This window comes from Sapajus apella, unplaced genomic scaffold (assembly GCF_009761245.1).
Source record: "Sapajus apella isolate SASKATOON/1434 unplaced genomic scaffold, GSC_monkey_1.0 scaffold28, whole genome shotgun sequence".
NCBI classification, from domain to species: Eukaryota; Metazoa; Chordata; class Mammalia; order Primates; family Cebidae; genus Sapajus; species Sapajus apella.
The window spans coordinates 5,883,957-5,894,244 of NW_022436968.1; the positions used below are offsets into that span (position 1 = coordinate 5,883,957).

Sequence of the window (10,288 nt, forward strand, 5' to 3'; positions counted from 1 at the left end):
TTTTTTTTTTTTGAGACAGATTCTCACTCTGTCACCCAGGCTGGGGTACAGTGGTATAATCACAGCTCATTGCAGCCTTGAATTCCCAGGCTCAAGCAATCCTGCCACCTCTGCTTCCCAAGTAGCTGGGACTACAGATGCACACCACCACTCCTGGCTAATATTTTCTGTAGAGACAGGATCTCACTATGTTACCCAGGCTGGTCTTGAACTCCTGGGGTGAAGCAATTCTCCAGCCTCAGCCTCCCAGAGAGTTGGAATTACAGATATGAGCCATTGCACTCTGCCTGCCGTCTGTATCTTAATTTTTAATCTTCAGTTTGTGGCTCAATGTCAGAAAATTGCATTTCTACTGGCCCTTTGACGCTGGACAACTGGTCTTCTGCCTGCTTTTTCACTTTTTCATTGCTTTAGCCTTTAATCAATCTCCCTAGAACTCAATTTCCTTATATGCACAATGAATAGATTGAATGAGATTGTCTAAGGCTACTTCCTCCTCTAATAATAATTTTTAACCTTAATTGAGAGTTGACATCTTTGTTAGGATGAAGGTTATTTAAGTTTTTATTGAAATAAATTGAAAATAAACACTCACATTGAGGAAGTTGAAGCACAGTAAATTTAAGTAACTCATCCAAAATGACAGCACTAACAGGTTGTTGATCTTGGATTTGAACCCAGTTACTTGAGTATAAAGTCAAATCCTCCTAACATGACACACAAATTATCCATGAGCTTGCCTCTCCAGACTTAACTCTCATACTGCAACTGTATATTCCAGTGGCTGATGTGTTGTAGATTCCCTGTATGTGGGCAGGGTATACAAAGAATTTTAATTGTGTGTATGTCTCTGGACCTTTACCTGTGTTTGTAATTTCCCTCTGTGGTGTATCTTTGCTTCTTCTCACCACCTGGATAATTCCTGTTTGTTCTTTCATAACTTAGTTCACGTGTCTTTTTCTCTAGAAAGCTTATCAAATGCATCTTCAAATGTACTATGTTTTCTTAAATGCACATATTTTAGTCTGTCTCCCTCATTAAATCATAAGCTCTTGGCAAGAATGTACCTCGTCCTAGTTATCTTTTTATCCTGGAATCTAGCACATGCACAATAAATCTTATTTGAACTTAATTGATCATAATGATGCCAAGCACAGGGCTTTACCCTTGTTTTTCTTAAGTTATTTTCCAAGTATGGTTATATTCACATCCTCATTTTACAAATGGAGAAATGCAGGCTACATAACCCAGGATAGAACCTCAAGATCTTACCCATGATCAGACTTCTAGAAAGAGTTATCTGTGCACATTTTCCTAATGCCTTCACTTCCCTTTCAGAGCTGTCTTCCCCAATTCACCACACTACTCCAAGTGTTCTGGCTAAGATCTCAATGGTATCCACATTACAAAATCCAATATATATTCCCAATGCTCTCCACACTTGGTTTTCCCTGAATGCTCATTCTCCCCATTTGATAGTCTTTCTTTCCATGGCTTCTGTAACACACAACTTACTATGACACACAATCTAGTGTTCCTGCTACCCCCTCTGGCCAACCCTTCTCATTCTACTTTGGGAGTGCCACCTTCTCCACTCAGAAATTGGAGTTCCTCAAAGATCAGTCTTGGACTCTTGTTTCTTGCTAATCCCACATTATTTTCCTATGATGTCTCCTCTACTCCTGCAGCTTATAAAAAGTGTTAAGTTAACCAGTGACTTGGAGATTGATATATACATAATATACACCAATATTAAACACAGACCTTTCTGAGCTCCAAAGACATACATACATTTACTTAGTAAGTGTTACTAAGTATGTTACTTGCTCTTGGATACCTTTCATATATCTCAATTTTAACAAGTCTGGATTTGAACTCATTTTTTTTAATCCTTCAAATCTACTCTTTATTTATAAAGTCTCAATTTCCCCATCCCCCATTCTCCCAATTGCTCATAACAGAAATGCTAATGGTACCCTTGACTCTTGTCTCCTTTAAAACATCTGTCAAGGCATTACCTTGTAGACAAACCTTGCAACTATATGTCTTCATATATACACTGTTGTGCTTCTGGCTCAGCTGCCACCATCTCTTGCATGAACTATACCAATAGCCTCCCAACTGGACCTTTACTTTTACCCACACTGCTGCCATCATCTTGCTTTGCTCATCTCCTTCATTTTTTTTCTACTTATAGACCACTAATCTTTAAAGATGAAAAATTAGCCAGGCATGGTGATGGGCACATGTAATTTCAGCTACTCAGAAGGCTGAGGCAAGAGAATCACTTGAACCTGGGAGGCAGAAGTTGCAGTGAGCTGAAATCACACCACTGCACTCCAGCCTGTGTGAGAGTGAGACTCTGTCTCAAAAACATATGAAATAAATATATATATCCTCTGATTTAAATGCTAAAGTGTTTTCCATTTCTCTTAGGATACAAAAGAAATTCTTGATGTGGCTTATGAGGTCCTGCATGACGGGGTGCTCACCTTTTTATTTCTCCAACACTGTTTTCCATCTTAGCACTGATCACAGTTATAATCGTATCATTATTTATGTGCTTTTTTTTCTTTTTAAACTATTGTCCCCACTAGAATGCAAATTCAGTGAGATTAGTGTCCGTATTTGTCCTTGACTTAAAAACAATTTTCTGCTACTATAACAGAATATCTGAGACTGGTAACTTAAAACAGAAATTTTTAAATTTATTATTTATGCAGGCTGGGAAGACTAAGAGCATGGAGCCAGCATCCAGCAAGGGCCTTCATATTCTATCATCCAATGGTGGAAGGCAGAAGAGCAAGCAAGCTTGTGAGATGGAGAGGATGGGAGCCAAACTTCCTTATTTTATAGTAACCCAATCCCTCAATAACTAATACACTCTCATGATAATGGCATTAATCCATCCATTCATGAGGACAGAGCCTTCATGATCTAATCACCTTGTAAAGGTCCTACCTCTTAATACCATCACAAGGGCAATTAAATTTCAAGATGAATTTTGGAAGAAACATTCAAATCATAGCAGTCCCCTTGATCACTGAGTCATAGGAGCATAACGCAATGCCTTCTATACAAAAGACACTCAATAAATATTTGTTGAATGAATTAATGAATCAATTAATTAATGACACCTTTTTGATGCACTAAAAATAGGCCATCTTTTACAATTCCCCTTTGGACAATTCTCCCAATTCAAACATCCTTAAAAATTCTTATTTGTAAGAATTAAACCTAGTTACAATATATCTCAAATTATTCACTTTTCTTCTTACTGTGTTTACCATACAGAAAACCCAACTATATGCCAAGCACTGAAGTAAGAAAAGTAAAAGATCAGCAAGGTCAGCAAGGTACAGTGGCAAAAAGGAGACACAAAAATATATCAACCTGTTTTCAACCCTTTGTAACAAATATTTACCAACCTGAGTACCAGTGTGCTGGTGTATTTCTCTGAGATTAGAAAGATGATTGCTGTGGCTATCGCTATAAAGGACGTGGGTCTGCCCAACTTTTTGTGCTGCATGTTCCATGATGTTTGGGCCACAGTGCCCTTTCAGTGTGCATATGCCTTAAGTGGCATTGACAACTGATGAATGTGAATTCATTTCCGTTGTCATAAACTCTAAGGAACTAGTCCAATCCTTTTAGGAAAGTGTGGTCATGTTGGTTATCGTTTTTAGCTTATATATCATGGCTGTCTTTTACAGACATGCATATGCTATGCTGTACGCCTTAGTCTAATATAATAGGAAATATGACCTGTATTTTTGCGTGGCCAATTGTTTTCTCATGTTAGAGGCAAAGTAACCTTGTAGAACTCAGGTAAAGAACAGAGTGAAAAATAGCCAAAGTTAGTAATGGACTAAATTCCATATTGGTCATTGAGCTTTCTTTGTTAGGTAATTCTAAGCAAGAGATTGCATGACTATCTCATATCATTGTGATTCAGCATTTTAAGTAAATGTGCACCTTATAATATTGAAAGTTAAGTGCCCAGGTTGATAATGATGTGTAAGCAAAAATCGAGATACATACATTTAACAAAAATGATTCTATGTTAAGAATGTTAAAACTTTCAGGGATTTTATTTGGTTATTATCTGTATGCTCTTTTTAAATCCCCAGCACAACAGTACTCAAATTAGTACTGGAGAGCTATCAAATGGCATGTGAAAAAAATATCTAGGGTTATGCATTTGCTTATGATTTATTTTAATTACTAAATCTCTTGTACTCAGGAAATGAGCAGTTGGTTCTTGAATAAGTGAAAACATATAACTTTAGCACAGCATTAATGTTTATTGTACTAAGAATATTTAGCAACAAAAAGTTCACTCTCTTGGACTTCATAAACATTGTGGATTTTTCTAGGTTGAACAAAATATGCCACATTAAATTACTGCAAATTCATAGACTGAAATCTAGGGTAAAGTTCAAATCCCTTCAACTGTTTTCTTTTGGTTTTGTTTTGTTTTGTTTTTCTTGGCAAACTGTGTTTCTGTTCAATCACAATGCTAATCTCGCCCTAGACTCTTATTTAAATATATTTTTATTAAAATCTTTATTTAATCTGATTTAAACAGAAGTTTTTACTGGGAAGAAAATTAAGAGATCATAGCATTATAACATATTTTAAACATTTTTCAGAATCACTAGTTAGTATTAACTGTCAGTTAATCCAGAATAAACCATGATAACAAAAATATTCTGAGATAGTCTACATAATACGTCTTCCAGACAAACTTCTAAGTGCTACAGCTCCTTGTGCTTAAGCTGTGTTATGAAATCTTCGTTAAATAAAAATGTTCCCTTTCCTGTATTGGGTGGGTAGTGTGGCATGAATGCAGTCGAATCTTCATGACTGAACTTTGGAATCAGTGCTGAGCAGTGCTTCTGACCCGGTTCTATGGTGTGCACGTGTGTGTAAAGGAACCCTCCTCAGGGATGCACACCCCCAGACTGCCCTTTCTGTCTGGCTCAGGCTGACTTTAGAACCAGGTGTACCTAAACCACACTTAGTGGCGGGATGGGGAACTATCACGCTGTTGTTTTTCTTCTTTTCTGCATTTCCCACTGTCTATTTTGGCAACATCTCCTACAGCGGGGGAAGCACTAGATGCTCCCAAGCTTGGCCCAGGATCAGCTGCCACAAATGTTCCCTCCCTTCCTTCTGGGACATTTGTGCCAAAACTGCTCAGGATGAAAGACATTTTCAGTTTTTGCTGTATTTTTCCTTTTGGTTATAGACATGGAAAATTAGAAGAGAGAAATTGCTAAATGAGACCATAAGAGCTGAAAATGCGGAGTGTACCCAAAGGCAGCAGTAAAGGCCCCACTCCGGCCTCTGTAGCAAAAGACGGGAGAGGGCGGGCGACTGGACTGAGAAGGGAGAGCTGATCCTACAGGGAGGAGGTTGGAGTTCCAATGTAGAAGTCCAGTTCTTCAACTCCTCTAAGATGGAGGAAAAGGACCGGAAATGGCACAGGAAAAGACCACTTAGAGAGTAAAAGAATAATTGGAAAGCTTTATCTAATGCTCTGTGCCTTCTCTGGAAAGACATTCTCTGTGAGGAGGCTATCATCAGAAATGAGGAGATGGCTGAGGAGAGAGCAAGGAATGGGTAAAATGCAAAGGCTGAGTATTGTTGGAGAAGGAGGAGGGGATATTAATGGTCTTTCAGTGGTTAGCAGGACACTATGACTTAGTAATAATGGATCATAAGAAGTGGGTATATATTCCATCTTTAAGAAAAATAATACACAATTATCAATATCGAGTATGTACAAAAGTAAAATTTAAAAATTACAAGAATTTATGTTTGCTACTTCACAAAAACATGTGACTGTGGGAACCATTGCCAGGTTCCTCAGGGTTTGGAAAGAATCTCCTGCAAGAAAGGAGGTTAAAACTTAAAGCTTCATTAGCTTCGTGGTAAATTCACCTCTGGTCATTAGACTAGAAATACCACTAGAGTAAAGGTCTGGCTGGCACAGTATTACATATCAGACAGCATCTCAGAGGCACTGTTGTGGGAGCAGATGATGGATGCCTTCACAACACTGGCCTCAAACTATTCTGAACACCACTAACTTTTGGTTTTTGATAAAACTTCAAGAAGAACATGCCTATGAAAATGCTTTAAAAACTCCTAAAAGGTCTCCCTAAATGTTGGTATTTTCCTTCTTACGTTCTGCAAACTCCATTATGCCTCAATCAATAATCAAATTTGGCTGGGCATGGTGGCTCGAATCTGTAATCCCAGCACTGGGAGGTTGAGGTAAGCAGATCAGGAGGTCAGGAGATAGAGATCACCCTGGCCAACATGGTGAAACCCCATCTCCACTAAAAATACAAAAATTAGCTGGGCGTGGTGGCGCGCACCTGTAGTCCCAGCTACTTGGGAGTCTGAGACAGGAGAATCACTTGAACCTTGGGGGCGGAGGCTGCAGTGAGCCAAGATCATACCACTGCACACCAGCATGGGTGACAGAGTGAGACTTCATCTCAAAAAAAAAGGAAAAAAAAAAACTTTACCTAAGCATTCCACAAACCTATTTATTTTTTACCTTGTACAAGCACTTTAGGGTTTTAAAAATAATTACTGTGTGATATTGCTTTTCATTTTTCCTAGAACATTCTTCTTTTACCCTTGTATTCCATAGTTTAGGTAATATAATTTTAGTTCTCATTTATAAATGATTCACCCTCAGCCTTCATTTTTCTATAATAAATTTCTAACTTCCACTTTCATCTTCTTTTGGTAACTTCTTCATTCCCCTGATAATATACAATTCTCATATTGGCTCTTTTTCAGGGTTGATCCTTATTTTTCTTAAAGTACATGGCCAAAATTACAGCCAAGCTTGCATGGAAGAAAATGTCACGGTTTTATAAATCATTCTAGTGCACGTGCATGAGCTTTTAATTCTTTTGCTATATTATGGCCAGAATCTGGTTGTTTGTTGGCCATATGAGATTTTTTTTCAGTTTGATGTCTCCTTTAGATTCTCTTTAATAGTAGTTGGTTGGAATCACAGGAGAAATTTGGTCAGGCTAATCCAGAAGTTTGAAGTAGTGGGAAAAGGCATTCAAACTACTTTGGAGAGTGATGGATGAAGAGCCAGTAGGTGATAGAAAGGAGTGGGGTTGCAATCTGAAAAGAAGCATTTGATAAATCAAAAAATAAGGTCACGGGATAGGGATCAGTGGTTGACAAGATGAAAGGATTATGGTCCTAGAGAAAAAGCAGGAAGTTGGCAAAACAATGATATAATGAAGGTAGAGTTGTACTTTGTAATGAGGTCCAAGGTTCTTTCATTTGATGAGTGGCCAGTTTGGGTGGAGTAGGAGGTCAGGATGATCAACTAGATAGAACTTGTGTGGTAGGGAATAGAAGAGTGGTTCTCCACTCTGACTGCACATCAGAACCACCTGGAGAGTTTAAAGCTTATCAAGGCCTAGGTCCCACAGGCCAAATAAATCAGAATCTGGAGGTGAGGCTAGGCATTGGCAGGTGTGAAAAATCACCAAGTGATTCTTGTATGTAGTCAAACATTGAGGACTATGAGTTTGACCAATTGTTTGAACCTGCAGAAGTTTTTATATTCTTGCTCATCCATCTGGCCTTACTGCCCTTTATCAATTAAATCAGAAGATTTGGGAGTAAGATTTTGTCTCTGTGTCCCCACCTGAATCTCATCTAGAATTGTAATCCCCACGTGTCAAGGGAGGAACCTGGTGGGAGGTGATTGGATCATGGGGGCGGTTTCTCCTATGCTGTTCTTGTGATAGTGAGAGAGTTCTCATGATATCTGATGGTTTAAAAGTGGAAATTACCCCTACTTGATCATTCTTCTCCTGATGCCTAGAAGGTGTCTGCTTCCCTTTCACCTTCCGCCATGATTGTGAGTTTCCTGAGGCCTCCCTAGCCATGCAGAACTGTGAGTCAATTAAACCTCTTTTGTTTATAAATTACCCAATCTGAGGTAGTATATTTACAGCAGTGTGAAAATGGACGAATACAGTAAGATCTAGGCAAAAGCCATTTTAACAATTCCCTAGGTGTTTCCAACCTGCAACCAACTTTAGGAATCACTGGATTAGAGGCATTATATCCTATGATCTACTATGCACCATGAATAAAATAAAATTATATTATGATAGCCTTTGCATGTTAAAATAATATTTTGTCAGCCGGGCACGGTGGCTCACGCCTGTAAACCCAGCACCCTGGGAGGCCACTGTGGGTGGATCACCTGAGGTCAGCAGTTCAAGACCAGCCTGGCCAACATGGTGAAACCCCATTTCTACTGAATATACAAAAATTAGCCAGGCGTGGTCGTACACACCTGTAACCCCAGCTACTTGGGAGGCTGAGGCAGGCGAATTGCTCCATCCGCTTCTTAAAGTTTAAGGCACAGAAAGGAATAAGGAATTCAGAAGCTGCTCTTTGTCTTTGTTCTTTTTTGTTTTGTTTTGAGACAGAGTCTCACTCTGTCTCCCAGGCTGGAGTGCAGTGGCGAGATCTTGGCTCACTGCAATCCCTGCCTCCTGGGTTCAAGCAATTCTCCTGCCTCAGGCTCCTAAGTAGCTGGAATTACAGGTGCCCACCACCACGCTTGGCTAATTTTTGTATTTTTAGTACAGACAGGGTTTCACCATGTTGGCTAGGCTGTTCTTAAACTCCTGACCTCAGGCTATCCACCTGCCTTAGCCTCCCAAAGTGCTGGGATTACAGGTGTGAGCCACCATGCGTGGCCGGTTTGTTTTACTTCTGATGGTGTGGTACATCCTTCTAATTTAACAAAATGAGAATGACATAGTTTTGAAAAATGGAGGAGACCTTAGAGAAGAAGTCACACAACTGACCCCTTTTATGCATATGAGAAATAAGAGGCCCAGAAAGGATAATTTAGTTGTTCTTGATCTCTTGGGTGGTTAGTAATAGAATAGGGTCCCCAGACAGATCATTTTCAATTTTCTTTCTATGCTGGCTTCATTACAACTCTTAGTTTTACCATTTTCTATCATTTTCAATTTCCTCAATGATGGCTTCATTACAACTCTTAGTTCTGAAATGATAAACACTAAAAGGGATATGATTTCATTTATAAACTCTATGGAGTACATGGACAGGGTCAATGTGATTTTGTCCATAAAACTCTAGAACACTGGAAGTAAAAGCTGCCCTCACAGCATAAAAAAGTTTATTTTAAAACAGTAAATTAAACCACTAAATGATCCCCTAATACCAAACATGGCACTTAAATTAGTAACCATTTGAATCCTTCAAGCCAAAAGGATGGTCATTGGGTAGCCATTCTATTTATGTAGGAGGGCTAAAAGTTTTGGTGTCTTCATACCTGGGAAAATATGTGAATTTCATGAGGTCACATGCTAAACTGTAAAAGGAAATTTCGCAATCAGTACTTCAACCCTTAATCATGTGGTACACGTGTTTTCATACTCCTTGAGTTGGTTAGTCCAGTTCCTGAACTAAGCCAACCTAGAAGAAAATGGAACAAAAGCAGGTCTCTTTCAGGAACAGAGTTAACCACATATGACTATATTCTGTTTGTTAAATATGCACACTTCCTTGTATATTCATGGACTTTGGTCCCGGTAAATGATCTTTGCAAGAAATGTCGTGGGCACATCCTACTTACGCTGAGTAACATTCCTTGAGAGGCAGGTTGTTAGTTGCCAACTGCAGTGCTTTGTTTCCAGCTGTTTCCCAGCCTGTATCTTTCCAGCTGTTTCCGAGCCTACATCTTTTCATTGGCTGTGATGAAAAGACTAGAGCATGCTGATGAAGCCTAAAAGCAACTCGAAGGAGGGAAAGTGAATAGATTAGATCATAGAATTGGATTCAGCAAAGTTTCCATGGGCTGAAATGAGTGGCAAAGTCTAAGCAGGTGCAATTCCGTGGAGAGAGAAGACAGGTCTAAGTACTGGAACACAGTATATCAGTAAAGTGAAGAACGCACTTGCCTTACACAGTATTCGAAGGGCTGTTATTGGAAGAGAGTTTCTAAGCCCAAAGTCTATAGACCATTCATAGGCCTTCAGAACCTTGCAATTCCCCAAAGACTGTAAAAGTTTTTATCCATGTCTAAATTTTTTTTTCCTGGAGATAAGACCTGTTATTTTTATTCAATGCTCAAAATAAGAAAAATCAGATTAAACCTAAAAGTTATAACTAGGGAAAATAAAAGGCAGCTACAGATATATTTAGTTTCAACGTGAGGAAGAAATTTCTCACATTTAAAGTTGCCCAAACATGC

General features: G+C 38.9%; 1 long non-coding RNA gene across 1 annotated transcript in view; it reads left to right on the forward strand.

Moving 5' to 3' along the window:
* Positions 1-3,111, forward strand: part of LOC116561037 — a 28,362-nt gene extending 25,251 nt beyond the window's left edge. Inside the window, exon 2 of the long non-coding RNA XR_004273263.1 lies at positions 2,724-3,111. This is a non-coding gene — a long non-coding RNA (uncharacterized LOC116561037). The remainder of the gene's footprint in view (positions 1-2,723) is intronic.
* Positions 3,112-10,288: the final 7,177 nt, after the last annotated feature.